Source organism: Bidens hawaiensis, unplaced genomic scaffold, assembly GCF_021521415.1.
Source record: "Bidens hawaiensis isolate Kalapana, Puna unplaced genomic scaffold, B.hawaiensis_p1.1 tig00008152_1, whole genome shotgun sequence".
NCBI classification, from domain to species: Eukaryota; Viridiplantae; Streptophyta; class Magnoliopsida; order Asterales; family Asteraceae; genus Bidens; species Bidens hawaiensis.
The window spans coordinates 797,817-815,730 of record NW_027491581.1 but is presented as its reverse complement, the minus strand read 5'-3'; the positions used below and the strand labels follow the sequence as shown (position 1 = coordinate 815,730).

Here is a 17,914-nt window from a genome sequence, read left to right as displayed (position 1 = left end):
GTAAAAACCGGTTCCACCGGTTTTTTTTGAAATTTAAAAATATGAGCCGTTAGGAACCGGTTCCAACGGCTATATAGCCGTTTTTGACCGTTGGAACCGGTTTTTTAACTATAAATAGGTTATTTTCTTACTATGAATAGCAAGGTTTGTTTGTTTACTTGTTAAACCACTTCCAAAACTATAAAACACACTCCAAACCACAATTAACCTTAAACCGACAACAAATGGCAACCAATGATGACGTTGTTATGGTGATCGAAACAACAAGATGCCCCGATGTTTGGGTTCATTACGATTTGTGTCTCATGACCGACTCACATGAGTTGGCACGTTGCAAATATTGCTCGAAGTTTCTTAAAGCAGGGTCCAACTCGACATTACGAAAACATACGAATAAGTATTGTCGAGAGAAAAGAAGATTGGAAGCTAAAAAAACGGAAGTGGAAGAGTCGTCCGGCTCTACAACCCAAAAATAAGTATTCCCGGATTAAAACGACGGACTTTGTTTTTTATGTTTTAATTGTTATGTTTAGTATCGTTTATGTTTTAATAATGTTTGTAATGTTTTAATAATGTTTGTAATAGTTAGTTTTTAAATATAGGAAACAAGTTATATATAGGTTTGTAATAGTTAGTTTTTAATGGAAACAAGTTATATATAGGTTTGGGCATCAAAAACCGGTTCCAACGGCTATATTACCGTTGGAACCGGTTCCAACGGATCTATTGTCTCAAAAACCGGTTCCAACGGCTATATTACCGTTGGAACCGGTTCCAACGGCTAATTGGTGTCTAAAAAACCGGTTCCAACGGCTATATTACCGTTGGAACCGGTTCCAACGGCTAGTTTGACTTTTGTTTGACCCTTCAAAAAAAACCCGTCGGAACCGGTTTTTCCGGGTACGAACCGAACCGGTTCCAATTAAGAACCGGGTAGGAACCGGGTTGGAACTGGTACTGACATACAAATAGGAGAACCGGGTACGATTTTCGGGTACAAAAATACCCAAACCGGGTATTGTTCCAACCGGGTTGGAACTGGAACCGGTTCCGGTTCGGTTCCACCAGTTAGGTTCCGAAACCGGTTTTTTTGTGCACGTCTAAATGTGGGTATGCATTTAAAATTCAAAAAATTTTCTTTCTTTCTCCACTCACTCTTCCACTTTGTTTGTTGTATCACCTTTTGAAAAAGCAAGTAAAGCAAATTATTCTATTCTCATTTCCACAATCAATCCAGATCTCTCATGGGTATTATCCAGATGTTGATGGAGAAGTTGAAGCAGCTCATTAGCTGCAACGACAATATTCCATTCATCAACAGTCAGCACCCTGAAATTATTATATGTCAGAGGCCTCACTTCCAGCTTCTCTATGATGAGCTTGACTCTATGATTCAAACCATTGGTGTCATCCACCAACAACATCAAGACCACCTTGAAAAGGTTAATGATCTTAAGAAAAGATTCGAAGACGTAGCAGAAGAGGCGCAGTATATCGTTGATATGTTTCTGTCCGGTGTTCACATTCGGAATGCATTTAAGGAATTTAGTCCCTCTCTAAATCTTGATGACGTTAGGAGAGCATTCAAGTCTATCCAGGTGGAATTCATGAGTATGAGAACCGATAGCATGAAGATGAATTCATCCGAAAGAACAGATAATCAATTTTCTCCTGCTAAAACTCCCATCACCTCAGGATCGAAGAAATTATTGGATGAGATCGTGGTGGGGCTTGGTTGTGAGGCAAAGCTGATAATAGATAAACTTGTTGCGGATTATCCAAAGAAGGCAGATGTTGTCTCTATTGTTGGTATGGGTGGAATAGGCAAGACTACACTCGCAACCAAAGTATTTAGTGATGATTATGTTAAGTATTATTTTGATGTCCGTGTGTGGGTCAATGTTTCTCAAACATATGATAAGCGAGCTGCGTTGACTCAGATTCTAGAATCCATTGGTGTAAGCCTAGACTTTAAAAAGGCCGGTGAGTCTCAACTCTGTGGAAATGCTTGTGAATTCTATGAAATGTATAGTGACTCGCAACTTCGTGAATTGGTGCATAAAAACCTAATGGGTAATAGATATTTAATTGTAATTGATGATATTTTGCACGTAGAAACATGGGGTAACCTGAAATTATTTTTCCCCCATGAAAACAAAGGAAGTCGAATTCTGCTCACCAGTCGCGTAACTGAAGTTGCTATGCATGCAAGTTCAGACGGACTCATTCATCACTTGGGATATTTAAACAAAGAGAAAGGTTGGGAGCTGTTGTGTCGGAAGGTGTTTCATGGGAATGAGTTCCCTGAATGGTCAATCAAACCTGGAATGCAAATAGTAGAGAATTGCCAAGGATTACCACTTGCGGTGGTTGTCATTGCAGGTCTCATAGCAAAAGAAGCATGGAGTGAAAAGTTTTGGGTGGAAATTGCTGAGAGGACCGGTTCATACATCGTTGGTGGGGAGAATGAATGTTTGGAAACATTAGGTTTAAGTTACAGTCATCTTCCTCTTCACTTGAGAGAGTGCTTTCTTTACCTTGGTGGCTTCCCAAAAGACCACAAGTTCCAAGTACAAAGGTTGATCCAGTTGTGGGTGGCTGAGGGGTTTATTCAAGAAGACGGAGATAAAAGCTTGGAGGATACTGCAGAGGGTTACCTTATGGATCTAACCGACAGAAATCTTGTAATTGTAGCAGAAAGAAAGAAGTCAAATGGAAGTGTCAAAGCTTTTAAAGTGCATGATCTTGTGAGGGAGCTATGCCTGAAAAAAGCCAAGGAAGAACGATTCATCCTTGAAAGAGAAAGGCTAATATTGTCCTCGAATGCCATCACACCACCATATAAGCCAGTTCGTATGTTCATTAACACATATGATCCAGACGTAAGTCATCCGTCCACCCAAAACCGTCGATCCGTATTGTGCTTTAGTTATATCCCATCCTTGATTGATGACATTGCAAAGTACTTCCGTTCCTTTGTGCTACTCAGGGTGTTAGATATACAAAGCTTTCAATTATGGGATTTTCCCTAGGGCATCGAGTTGCTAGTTCACTTGAGGTATCTTGCAATTTGGAATGCATCAGATGATTTCCCATCTGCAATATGCAATTTATGGAACCTTCAAACCCTCATTTACAGTTCAAGTGATTCCGGTGTTGATCTGCCGAGTAACATATCAGACTTGGTAAATTTGAGGCATTTGTTGTGCCAGGATCAGCACATTGTTCTAGGTTCCATTGAAAAACCAATGAATTTGCAGACTATTTCACCTTTGTTGTTGTGGGATGATGATGCGCGTAATTTCCCAAAGTATTTTCCGTGCATCTAGACACTTTCATGCATTAATAAAAGCTATAAGTACAATGACTTCCAATCTTTCATCTACCTTGAAAGGCTCAGTTTGTGGCGTTCTCCCGTGCATGATGGAACGAACCGCATTACGTTCTCAGCGACATTGAAAACACTTAAACTAGTTGGGTGCAATCTACCGTGGGGTGATATGTCAATCGTTCAGTCCTTACCTAATCTCCAGGTTCTAAAACTAAGAAACAATGCGTTTGAGGGAAGCTGCTGGAACACAGATGGTCAGGAGTTTTCACAGCTAAAATTCTTGAGACTTTGCGAGTTAGATATCAAACACTGGGAAGCCTATGGCACAAGCCTCCCGTGTCTCAAACAATTAGAAATTTTCTACTGCCACGATCTGGTAGAGACCCCCCTTGAAATTGGGGACATACCAACACTTGAGATTATTAAAATCAAGTACTGTAAGCATTCTGTCGGTGAATGTGTTAGAAGAATTCAACAAGACCAACAAGATATGGGAAACTACGACCTAAAGATTCGCGCCGTCCCATTATAAAGATTTTAATCTGACTCTGTAATCAGACAGTGAACAGTAAATTAGATGATGAACAGCACAGTGAGCCGTTGGACTCCATAATTTTGTATATAACTGTCATCGAGTATTCCAATTAACGTAAATTTGTAGAATGTGAGTCCATAAATCAAACTTGTATATTTTCATATTCAATGTCAAAGATCTCAATAAGGTTGTTTTCTTAATCATATCTGCTGCATATACCATGATCATAATGCTTAATATTTTATATACCGTGGTGTGGATCACTGCGCATCCCAACCACTAACGGCACGGGCCTACCATCTGGAGATATTATTTATCGCTGAACAGCACATTTGATCCTGATGTTGGAGGTTAGTTGTGTGAGTTCACAACTTATTATAATAGATTGTTAACGTTCTTTTGTTTATTTTATGTACGGGACGGGCCAGATGTTTATATATATCTATGTTGAGTAGTAAGTTCCTTTTAATAGAAGTGGGAAGATGGGCCAGGTTGATACTGATCAAAACGGGTCGGGTCATAATATTGATAATATCATTTATGTGATTGTTTGTTAGAAAAGTATTAGATTTTTTGTGTTCTAAACATGAATTATTATTACTTCTAATCATATTTGAGAGTATTATGGAAGATGGGTAAAAAAAAAAAACTGAAGTTAAAAAGAAAACACGTCAAATGGTATTAAGATCATTATTTTAATGGTATGCTTGCGGGTCAACTCAACTCAAACTGGACATTAATTAGAAACCGTTGTATATATAATTTTCAAATTTTAAAGCATGTGGCAAACTTTGGTAATGTTGCTTTTTAACCATATTCTGCTGTGGCATGCTGTTTTATTTAGTGCTGCTTTTTAACCATTTCAATGCATGCTGTTTTATTTGGTGCTAAAAATTGTATTTAATTAAAAAATGTAATTTTATTACGCGCTAACAATCATTCATCATATATATTGTCTGAACAATCACCACTGGTTAAGTTATCTCATGTTTGTCTCTTATTATGCAAACAACTAAGGCTTTTTCTTTAGCGGCACTGGTTAACTTTTCTGGGTCAACTCTTTATTCCGGTCATATTTGACTTTTGGTCAAAGTTGACCTGTTTGTGGTGTACACATTGTCAATTCAACCTAATGAGGCCATTTTATTAATGGAAGTCCATGAAGATCATGGGTTGTTAATTGTTGATGTAGGGGCAGGATGGTCATCACACAATTTGGTAAAAGTTTTCGAGTTTCACAAGAATTAACATTATAATATGTAGGGTAGCCTCTACTACCCCTCAACTTTTCGTCATTAGTTTTTTTTTTTGTGGTTTTTGTATTTCGCTGCCCATGAAAATATATAACGTTACCCATTTTTGTTTAAAACTCAACCAAATTAAAAACTAAAACTAATTAAAGTCCAACTAAAGTTTAAAGCCCAACAAAATTAAAGCCCAAACCATATAAAACAATTGTTCGTTGTTGTTCCCTTATGCTGGGATGTTTGGTTTATACCAGACATCAACATTCAACAAAGCGAAGTTTCATTCAGCCACTGTCCATCCTGAGATGATAAATGTTTTTCATATACTATTCACAAAATACATGGAGTACAAATAGAGAGAGATCCTCGATTACAGGAGACAATCAAGGAAAGATATATGGAAAATACAACAACCTTGACTATGTATTTAATCTAGAATATTCTACTTGTTTAAACTAAGTGGCGGGAATTGATATTGTTGCATTTGTGTTAATACGCCCCCGCAAGATGGAGGTTCCGTCGGAAACACCAATCTTGGACCGTAACTTTAAAAACGGAGCTCTAGACAAAGGTTTTGTAAGAGCATCAGCTAGTTGAATTGTTGAATTGATGTGATGAACTCGTAGGGTGCCAGCTACAACCTTTTCACGAACGAAATGATAATCTAAAGCCACATGTTTCATGCGCGAGTGATACACGGGATTAGCACACAAGTAAGTCGCTCCGGTGTTGTCACAATAGAGTCTAGGTGACACATTCACGGGAAGACCAAGTTCTTTGAGGAGATTTTCTACCCACGCGAGCTCGGCGGCAGCATTAGCAAGTGCTTTATATTCCGCTTCAGTGGACGATCGAGAGACCGACTTTTGGCGTGCAGATTTCCAAGAGATGATATTGCTACCGAGATAAAGAATGTAAGCCGTGGTAGAACGACCAGCTGTAGTGACACCTCCCCAATCAGAGTCGGAAAAGGCGGTAAGCTCTAAGGGAGATTTCCTTTTCAAAAACAAGCCATGATAAACTGTTCCTTTGAGATAAAAAAGCAAGCGCTTGAGAGCTTGCCAATGCGTTTGAGTAGGTTGATGCATGAATTGTGCTAGCTTGTTAACAGCAAAAGAAATATTCGGTCGCGTGAAAGCAAGATACTGAAGAGACCCCACAAGTTTACGATACGGTGTCGGGTCTACTTTTGGAGTACCATCTTCGGGCATCAAGACTTGAGATGAACATAATGGAGTTTGAACCGATTTTGCCCCATCCATGCGATGCAAGATTAGAAGATCATGTATATGCCTATACTGAGATAGAAACAAACCATGTGTAGTGGGTATAATTTCCACTCCCAAAAAATGACTAGGATATCCCAGGTCTTTTACTGAAAACCGAGATGCAAGACTGTGAACAAAGTCATTCATGAACTCATTGTTGTTGCTTGCTAAAAGAATATCATCAACATAAACTAAAAAATAGCACATGATACCATTGCGATTGTAGATAAAAAGCGAGGCATCTGCATGAGATTTGGTGAACCCAAAATCAACTAATAAGAGCCATATACCATGCACGTGGTGCCTGTTTAAGACCGTACAGAGATCGGCGCAGTTTGCAAACATGATTCGGTAATTGTGGGTGAACATAGCCAGGAGGTTGTACCATGTAAACCTCCTCTTGTAAGTGTCCATGTAAAAACGCATTATTAACGTCTAATTGACGTAAAGACCATCCCCGCGATAAGGAAATAGCAAGCACCGTGCGTATAGTAACGGGCTTGGTAACCGGACTAAAAGTGTCAAAATAATCTTTACCGTATTCTTGCAAAAAACCCTTTGCAACGAGACGTGCCTTATACTTGTCAACGCTACCATCGGGATGGCATTTGATGCGGAAAACCCACTTACATCCAATCGGTTGTCGAGAGGATGGAGCAACAAGTTCCCATGTTTGATTTCGAAGTAGGGCGTTGTACTCATCATCCATGGCCTTACGTCAAAGCGGGTCTTTAGATGCTTGAAGGTAGGTATTGGGTTCAAGAGATTGAGGTATAGGATGAACAGTGGTGGTATTAACAAAGTGAGAATTGTAATATTTTGAATTGGGTTTCCTATTTCTAGGCGGAAAAGAGGATGGAGACGGTTGCGCTTCCATGGAAGAGGTAGTCGCCGATGAGGCAGGGTGGGGTGAGGTGGTATCCGAATTTGTGGAGGTTGAGGTGGAAGACGAGTTAGGCGATTGGGAATTAGGAATGATGGCTGAATGATCAGAACTAGGGAATGGTGAATTTGAGGTGGAAAGTGGAGTTGTTGGTTCATGACATGGTAAGGTGGTGGGTAGTGAGGAGTCTGCATGTGAGGGTGTTACCACATGCAAATGTACTGGTTGAGTGGGGTTAGATGAATTTGTAGGGGAAGCATGCAAAGGTGGTGATGGAGCATTAAATGTAGAGAAACATTCATTTATAGTGGGAAGTGGGTACGGTTTTGAAGAGTTTCCTTTAGACGGGAACGTATCCTCTACAAAGGCTACATGTCTAGAATGATAAAGACGATTGGCTCGTGAATCTAGACATTTGTAAGCTGATTTGGACGTCAAGTAACCTAGGAAGATGCATGGTTGGGAGTGGGGTTGTAGTTTGGAAGTGGCGTAAGGTTTAAGCCATGGGTAGCATAAGCAACCAAATGTTTTAAGCTTTTTATAATTAGGTGACACACGATAAAGCATTTGATATGGCGATTTGGATTGAAGAATTGGTGTCGGAAGGCGATTAATCAGATAAACCGCGGTTTGGAACGCATTAGACCAAAAGGAAAGTGGTAAACCGGCATAATGTAGCAAGGCGAGGCCGGTTTCCACAATGTGCCGGTGACGGCGCTCAACGATTCCATTTTGTTCAGGGGTATGCGGGGGAGTGGTGTAATGAGAGATCCCCATGGATTGGAGAAAAGGTAAAAGACCAATATATTCTCCACCATTGTTGGTAAAGAGGGATATGATGTTGGTTTGAAAGAATTTTTCCACAAGTAGTTTGAATTGGGGAAAAATGATGGACACATCGGATTTGCGTTTGATAGGATAAAGCCACACATATTTAGAGTAGTAGTCCACAAACACAACATAATATTTAAACCCATCAATAGATTGTTCCACCGGCCCCCATAGATCCGAATAGAGAAGTTGTAATGGTTTATTAGCAACAAATGAATTCGGTCCAAGTGGCAACTTATGACATTTATTAATAGCACACGATTGACAATGCAAAGTAGAACATGACAAAGACTTAAAACTAAGACCAAGGTCTTTACAAAGAAATTGAAAAGTACGAAAACAAGGATGTCCAAGTCGATGATGCCATTGGAGTGGTGATACGGATGTTGTTGCGTTAACTTGTGGAAGTGAAGACAACCGATTGAGGTAGTAAACATCATTGATGTTCTCCCCCCGCATGATGGGCGCCCCCGTTTTGAGATCCTTCACAAAAAAATAAAATGGAAAGAATTCAACGGAAGCATGATTAGTACGACATAGTTTAGCGACTGAAATTAAATTAGTACGCATGTTGGGAACACATAAAATATCGGGTAAAGATAAAGGTTTGGTTTTGGTGGAAAATTGAGTTGAACCAATATGAGAAATAGAGAGACCCGTACCATCACCAAGAACAATTTCGTCGGGACCACCATATTCTGAAACATATGAGAGTGTGGCCGGACATGAAGAGAGGTGATGCGAGGCACCGCTGTCCATCATCCACATCTGAGAGCCCGGAGCGGAAGTGACAGCACTGGTAATGGGATTTGATGAGGAATTGTTGAAGACAATTTGATTCTCTTTCAGAAATCTAGCAAGCTTCCTGCAGTCACGTGTGTCGTGACCCGAGATGTTACAAAAATTGCAGATTTGATTGGTCCGATTACCGGAGGAACCTGGTTGAAATTTGTTCTATCGAGATGGCCGCTGGGATGAAGAAGACGACTGAGCCCGGGTATTCCGCGTTTGCGAGTCACGGAACAAAGTACGAGCATGTTGTCTTTGGGTCGCATTTGCAGTAGCAATGATTGGAGTAACAGATTCTGCCAGTGTCAATGATCGTTCAAAGTCCACAAGCTTATCAAAGAGTTCCGGATATGAGACCGGGGTTTCTCGTACCTTAAGTGCAGCAGCAATGGAAGTGTACTCCTCACCAAGTTGGGTGAGAATATGAACCATAAGATCCTCTTCATCAACCGGACTCTGAACAAGAGCCAATTCATCGGCAATGGAACGCATCTCGTTGAAGAAATGCGGCAATAGGCCTGGTTCCCTTGGGGTTCTTCGCAAGTTTAGATTTCAAAGAGATGATTCTGGAACGTGATTTGCTTGCAAAAGAAGAGGTTAACCTGTCCCAAGCTTCTTTGGCGGTGGAAGCCGATGCAATGAGCGGTTGGATTTCATCGGAACACGATCCGAGAATTGCACTGAATATGACCTGATCCTGACGAAACCAGGTTGCATACTCAGGGTTGGCTTTGACTGTTTCCTTGTCCGTAACAGTCTTTGGTGGAGCCGGATTAGCACTGGTGATAAAGTCGTCAAGGTTAAGACTAATGAGAGTGGATTGCACATGGCGTCTCCAGACGGTAAAATTTTAGGCAGTGAGTTTGATGTTGAAGTGGGTGTAAGCAGTGATGGTGATAATGGTGTTTGAGGAAGCCATTGACAAAGAAGGAGTAGGATAGGTAGGATCGACTGATATGACTCGTAGGAGTTTTTAAGCTCTGATTACCATGAGATGATAAATGTTTTTCATATACTATTCACAAAATACATGGAGTACAAATAGAGAGAGATCCTCGATTACAGGAGACAATCAAGGAAAGATATATGGAAAATACAACAACCTTGACTATGTATTTAATCTAGAATATTCTACTTGTTTAAACTAAGTGGCGGAAATTGATACTGTTGCATTTGTGTTAATACATCCCAGACCGCCTCGACCCCTTGCTGCCATCCTCCGGTCACCGGACCTCCATGCTGCAACCGAGTAGCCAACGGTCGGTGATTTCTTAGTCCCTCTTCCACGGTTCGACTTATATATGTTCAATTTAGGCATTATTCTAATTTTATCTAAAATTGTAATTGTTTAATTTGTTTATATAAATTGTTAATTTGGAATTGCTCATGGGCAATTGAATATTTGAATGATTGATTATGGTTTATTGGATATTTGAATAATGTAAGTTGGAATTGATTAGGATTTAGGGTTTATATGTAAATTGAAATTGATTATGAGTTTATAGTTTAAATTTTGTTTATTCGAAAATTAGGGAGCTTGGAAGATGAAACGACAAAGTCTTATTACCAATCTTTTTAAACGAAGATTCCAAGAAAAAATAATGATATCGATCCAACACCAATTTCAAAAAAAAAAAATATTATTATATGAAATACGGTAAAAAAATTATTCAGTTATGGTATAAAATGCGGTTAAAAAATTTTTGCTTACATTGTATGAAATCACATAATGAATCGATATCACAAGGACGAATTCCACAACTACCATCGTGTTATTGATCAAGAAAAATTACTCAAAAACTTGATTACAATGTTTATATACCTAGCCAATCCCCTAGCTAGGTTCAAATCCCTTATCAGATTTAAATTCAAAGTAATCTATATCTAAACTTGAATTTGAAATAAACTAATCTAATCCAGCTTGACTAGATAAAACTGAATCTGTCCAGAATCACCTGCTTGTGATAGGGGCCTTACCCAACCCATTACATAACTCGCAATTGGGTCGGGAATTAGATCGGTCCAACATGAAATACGGTAACAAAAAAAAAGTTGAACGTTACCCATGAGATTCTCGTCTAGATCCGCCACTTTGTACAATTTAAAAAAAATTCCAGCTAAGGAATAGTTTCATGTATAATCCAAAATAAGACTGGATTCGTTTTGTAAACTTGTTTATAATATTACTCGCATCTGGTTGTTCGTTTATCAGAAAAAGGTCCCCAAGTATTTTTCAAAACATTAATCACAGTGTGAAAAGCAGTAAGCGTTAAAACCTCAATGTATAATCCAAACATATGACTAGATCCTTTCTCTAGGCCTTCTGTATTGTCTTTTTAGGTGACAGTATGCATCACATATATGTTAACTACGCTAATTGAGTAAATGTGTTAAAAGTATAAATACAAAATCCCTTTTAGTACAAGCTTAAAAATGTACGGTGAATCTTGCATCTATTTTCTTTTTTTGAACATGGTAGTTTGTTTTGCTAAATGTTGAAGAACTTGTTGAGAAAAAAGTTGGAGCACGGTTCAAATACACAGAACATTCTGCAGCTACTGTTAATCGCAAACTTTACCAAAACAAGGTTGATCACTATTCATATGAAATTTTTAACTGTTAGGAACTGAAACCATTGCAAGGTATGTGACTTGTCCCACATCGGTTGTATGGGCAACTGATGTGGGGTTATAAGCCAAATGAGTTCCCCCACCTATCAAACTAGTCTTTTGGGTTGAGTTCTTCTATTTGGCTTGTAACATAGATAGTGCAATTTGGTCAACCCTATATGACTTTTTTTCAAAGTCATCATTTTTTGCCACAATCATTATTTTGAAGTTAAACCTCAGTTTACCATAAAAAAAGAAAAAATTCAACTCATGACCTTACTTAAGTCCCATGAATATAATGTGGTTACAATCCATTTGACAACACAAGACTTTGACATAGTCGTGTGACGTAATGTCACAACAAGGGTTCGTCTTTGCCCCAGTGGGTCTGCGCTGCCTGTATATGAGAGAGACTATCTCACTCATACAATGGCTACTCTTATTGCAAGATTAAAAAACTTCTTGTTTGGAAATGTAATAAACTATGTTTCATATACATATATTGATATATATCCACACATACATCCCACTGGAACCGAATGAAAGAAATTTAACTTCATAACTACCTTATAATATGAAATTAATAATAGACTTGCCATATAAATTCCAAATGTCTGATTTCCCATTAACATAAAGCCACTACACATATACTTGCTATAAATAGAAACCAATTCATGGTTTAATACACCTGTTGCGGATTGGTGTGACCTTGTAGAATTTCTCTAAGATAGTCCAACTGCTCATGACTCCCTTGAAGCTCATCCCACTACACAAAACAAAATAAATCAAATTAAACATAATTACCCTTAAACCCTAAACCATGTTGAAAAAACTCACTTTCTGGTGAGACACCGATACAAGCTTCCAACCAGCAGCTTCAAGGTACCGTCTTTTCAACACCGTATGTCCTAACGGCTTTCCTGTGTACAAAAAAATGAATTTCTGGTTTATAACAAATACCGATAGTTAACATAACGAAAAAGATCCAAGCAATACAAAGAACCTAAATTTCTTGAAAAATGTGATGGCCCGTCAATCTCCAGAGCAACTTTTAGATCAACCAAAGCAGCATCCAACGTGTACCCGTCCACAACATACTCACGTGTCCAATCAAGACCGGTGCCCACAAGAAGCCGAGCGACTTCTTTCTGAAATGAAGATGTAATCTTTTGATTAAACCGTGACGTCCTTCCAGCCCGAATAACTTTCTCCTCAATCTCACTTTTAAGACACAAATCCAAATGCGGGTATTCGAGTTTCAGACACTGGGTCACTAACTGCACCTGAGTAGCAAACATAATATCCTCCCGATACTGCTCGAGTATACGTTCATCCTCAAATCGAGTCAACGTTGTCCAGATATTGGAAAAGAAGACTCGGTCCATCTGACCAAGAACCGCACACGACCACGATATGTTTCCAAGTTGATCCCTATTGAAATTAAGAACGGGTGCCACATCATCAAGAGATGCAAATAATGGGCCCACACGCTCATATAAAGAAGCAAAAGCCCATAACAGTTGAGCAAGTTCTTGTTCTTGGAAAGTATGAATAATAACGGAAGCCCGTTTTGACAATTCTTGAAACAGGTCCGGTGCAGCATGCTGCATAGATGCAAACGCGCCAGCAATACTAGCAACATTTTGTGAGTTGAACTGGTCAACCTTGGTCAACGCCACCTCTGCCACCCGATCCATCTCGGACACATAAAGAAGCTCACCCCCGATCTTGGACAGGGCCCACGCGATATTTGACACGCCTTGAGCAGAACATTCCGGAAGAACCATCATGGCCATGCCTATAATCATACACATCTCTCGTCGCCGTGAAAACGCAAGCCGGTGAGTTCGGGTCATTGACACTTTCTCCATATTCTTAGCGATACGATGGACCGCGGTGGCGAGATTTAATGGAGATAGAGGTGAGGGACTCAAACCTTTCCCGACCGCGATTATCATCTCTGATGTCACCTCCAATACTTCCTCTGCAGTCTGTGCTTCCACTATATCTCTGTTCAAGTTGACCTCTTTCATTCGGTCGGTTGCTCCACTAACCGAGAACTGAGATAGCTTCTCAACAAACGCTTCCCTGGTTTTCTCCTTCTTTTCTAGAAACATCCCGCCTGCTAGATTACTCATACGTGCTTTAAGTTCATCTACATCGTCCATAAAGTTTTCAATATTAAGTTCAACTTCTTCAGCATCAGATTCAAAATCCAAATTTTTCTTGTTGAGAACCGATTTCTTCTTCTTTTTCTTGGTTTTACGTTTCACAAGCTGTTCCATCGCACTGGTCAATCCTCGGGTTTGAATAGACCTGAGTGCAGACTTCCTTGTTCTTACACACCAATCTGTGGAGTCGGTTATTCGGATCTTTCTTTTTGTGTTTTCTTGTTTAGAGGATTAGGGTCGATCTCTCCTAGAAATTCCCCTTTCCAATCCAAATTAGATTCATCAGCGGCATTATCATCATCATCAACCACTTTTATAACCCGAAAATCTTTATTCATGTGAACACCAACATAATAGCAAGTCAGATGGTATGGGCTTTGATTAGGGAAAGAAAAAACCGAATCACTGAACTGTATGGGCACGACGGAGTTAAAGCCCGAAACTGGTGAACTTAATATAGGCGATTAGGCTTCGACGGTTAAACTACAACTTCACTCAAACAGAATATAGACTGCACATAAAAACAGTGAAACATTTTCACAAACATCTTATGTGCATCTTAAAAAACAGCAATTTATTTGAGGGTTTTATTAATGGGTAATTTTAGTTTGGTTTCATTCAACAAATACTGATGGATGATATATGTAATGTAGGAAACAAGGATCAAATTGAAATAGGAGACCAACCGTGAGAGAGATTTGTCTTCGACGGAGTGAGTTCGAGAGAAACTTATTAAGATAACGTTGTGTGCTGCCAGACCCTTAACATTTATCACTATTGGAACATTTATCACTATTGGCAGTCAGTCAAACTAACATTTTTCTATATGTAAGGCAAGGCTTTCTTCAAGATTAGTTACAATTTAATTTCTTGGTGAAAATACTTAAAAGGTTTTCTCTTGGGTTTAAATAATTAAAATTAGGGTATAGGCCCACACGCATGGAAAAACATGTCAACAAACATAATAAATTAAAACAACAAATTCAAGCAACACAAAACTTCTTCAACTTTCGGACTAAAACGATAACCATTTACAATGTCAAAAGTTTAAAGTTACAATGAGTTAGTTTACACCAAAACAACAAAATACCTAAACATTTTCTTTCATATTAAATCACCATCAACTTCTTCAAATATTCTAACAAAAGATACTCATTTTGCTTCACCACCTGAAATTTTAAAAAAACAATATCATCCAAATTAAATATACCATAAAAATAATAACATGTTTAATAATGAAAACTCGTGTTACACACAGATGAAAGTTATAATAAAAGTATAAAAATATTACATGTAATACGTAAATTAAGTTATATTATATAATGATTTTTATTTATGACTTTTATAATAAGCTTTTAATATATTTATACACTATTAATTATAAATTATAATTTGCAAACCAAATCTTGGTGTTTGATTTATTTTAAAACAAAACATTCATACCGATATTATTATACATTTTATGTGTCTAAAAATGATTTTTATAACAAAATGTTGTCCCATATTAGAAAATGTCTTTCTATAACGTTGGAAGAATTGGAGACGAAGACTCAAACAATAATATAAAATTTCAGTGTCTTCCAATGGCTAGTAAACCTATGTATCACAGGCGTGAAAATTGTATATAACTATATATAGCAACAATGATAATAATAATAATAATAAGAATAATAATAACAACAACAACAACAACAACAATAATAATAATAATAATAATAATAATAAAGTGATAGTGTAATATTTATAAGAACAATATTTTTACATTCATTAAAAGGTATTACATTTTTGTTTTTTTATTAAAACAAAATAACATACAACAACAAAAAAAGTAAAATGTCAATTTAAAACATCTTTCAAACTTAAATCATGAAGCCAAAAAGATATATCAATAAAAACTACATCATGATATAAGAAGTCATACAGTTTTGTTTATTAAACAATCATCGAAATAGAAAGAAATCTGTTGTAATTTTTTATACTTGCAAAGAAGAAAACTAAAATCACCACAAAATCAAATTCAATGTATTGTTAATAAGAAAAATAAAGGTAAAAATACAATTCATAAACTTATAAAAAAATCATAAATCTCTATATAAATCCTTAGAATGAAAGAATAAATTTTATGATAAGAATTATATAGAGATAGTCATCATATTATCATACGGTTAATAATAGAAGTTGTTTGACAAAATTATTACACAATTTTTATTTATAAATATTTAGATAAACTTTGTAAGGATGTGATCGAATTAATTATGATGTCAATTTTTATCTAAATCTGAATATTAAATTTGAATATTAAAGTGTGTCAGTTTCGGTTTAATTTGAATATTCATATTTTGCTAAATTTGGTTACTAAATGATTTATATATGAAAAATAAATACGTCTTTTTAGTTAAAAAAAACAGTATAACTTAAAAATAACTCGTGACAACACAAATTCATACTGAACAAATTTGATACTCTTTTAAAATTAAAACAACCCGTTTCGAAATTGTTACAAAATAGAAAAAAAAAATAGTTAATTAGTCAACTTCAAAAAAATGGAAAGGTTTTTTTTAAAAAAATATTATAATCGGAGGTTTATTTTAGACATTAATTTTGACATTTAGGCATAATAAAAATGATCAGATATAAGAAAATAGAAAAATTGTTGAGATTGAAGACTATGGAAAGTTTTAAAAGTTTCTGTTTAATTTGTAAAATTCCGTATTTAATCGGGTTTAAATATGTTATAAAAATTAACCATAAATTAAGCAATTATAGTGACTATTTAAAATTTGAAATTTAAATATAAATTCGAAATGATTTATTTCAAATTCCATATTTAAGCAACAACTTACTATATTTTCAATAACATCCAAACTAAAATTAATTTATGATGATGATTCTAATTTGAATTTCGAATAGAAGACAAAATGTTGAGTGAAAAAACAACATTGTGTCTTTTTATTTATCATTGTGTTTTGTGTTTATTTTCGTCAATGATTGTGTCTTTTTTCCTTGATATTTTGTTTTTTTTTATTATGTTGTGTTATATTACTTAACATTGTGTTATATTTTGTTCGGCATTGTGTTAAATTTTGTGACATATTGTGTCTTTTTTTATTTATCATTGTGTTGTTTGTTCACTTTCGGCATTGTGTCTTTTCGTCGGTTTTTTTTTAACCGGAATGATGAGGAAATATTTTGGTTTTTTATTTTATTTTTCATTTTTTATTTATATTTCGAGTTATGATTTTTTATTATTATTATTTTGAATTTTTTGTTAAGTGATTTTTTTATGTGGCCACAAATCCTTCTTACACTCTCATTTTTGTTTCCTTTTGTATTTTAATAGTTATGTTTAGAACTCATATGCAAGCTTAAAAGCGTGAATATTAAGGCATTTAGGGGGGGTTTTGGACTTTCTTATTTTGGCCTCTTATGGCTTATGAAAAAGTGAAGTTATAAAGTTGTAACTTAATACTTATCCAACTTCTCCACTTACATTATATAAACTTCTAAACATCATTTATCTTTTTAAAAAGTTAAAAGGTTATATAAGAACTCCCAAAAATCCCCTTAGAGTAATAGAGTGTAATAACTAATAATCATGCAAAACTAATTCACATAGTTTTTCAGTCTTATATCTTGGGGGTATCAATTTAGAGGCGCACAAATCAGTTAACCATTAACCGGTTTTTTTTACGGGAAATAGCCGGTTAGACCGGTTTTTCGGGTAGGGTAGTAACCGGTTTTGACCGGTTAGACCGGACGGTTAACCGGTTTTTAATAAAATAATAATTAAAAAAATCGGTTAACCGGTTTATAACCGGTTTTGAAATCAAATAATACAAACCGATTACTAATACTAACCGGCAGTTAAAATCGGTTAGTAGCCGGTTAGGATTGGAACGGTTACAAAATCGGTCAGAAACCGGTTTCTGTGTGCACCTCTAGGTGTCATGGAACTAAATGTTTATTTGGATAAGTAGCATGACCGCTCCTAAGAATTCAGTTGCCTTATGCGACTAGAAAAAATGAGCTCCTAAAATCTAAGCTGATATATAAACAAATTTCAAATTTCCAAGATTATTACCCAATTCCAATCGTGTTGTTAAGTCCAACATCATTAAAGGTCCCAATGTTGTTAGCCCTTTTGTTGGACGCGTGAAACCTGACTAAAACTTGGACCGTATATATAGAGGTGCACAAAAAACCCGTACCCGGAACCGGACCCGAAAAAATACACAGAACCGGTTTTCTTT

The 17,914-nt window shown here is 36.7% G+C and overlaps 2 pseudogenes across 1 annotated transcript; one reads left to right on the top strand and one right to left on the bottom strand.

The window, feature by feature from the left end:
* The first annotated feature begins 1,244 nt into the window (after positions 1 to 1,244).
* On the top strand, positions 1,245 to 3,863 carry LOC143637242 (putative late blight resistance protein homolog R1B-14; annotated as a pseudogene).
* Positions 3,864 to 12,030: 8,167 nt separating this feature from the next.
* Positions 12,031 to 14,013, bottom strand: LOC143637206 (RAP domain-containing protein, chloroplastic-like; annotated as a pseudogene). Its single transcript, XR_013154388.1, has 3 exons — positions 12,497 to 14,013; positions 12,331 to 12,413; positions 12,031 to 12,259 (listed from the first exon to the last, which is right to left on the bottom strand). The product of XR_013154388.1 is annotated as an RAP domain-containing protein, chloroplastic-like (transcript).
* Between the last annotated feature and the right edge of the window lie 3,901 nt (positions 14,014 to 17,914).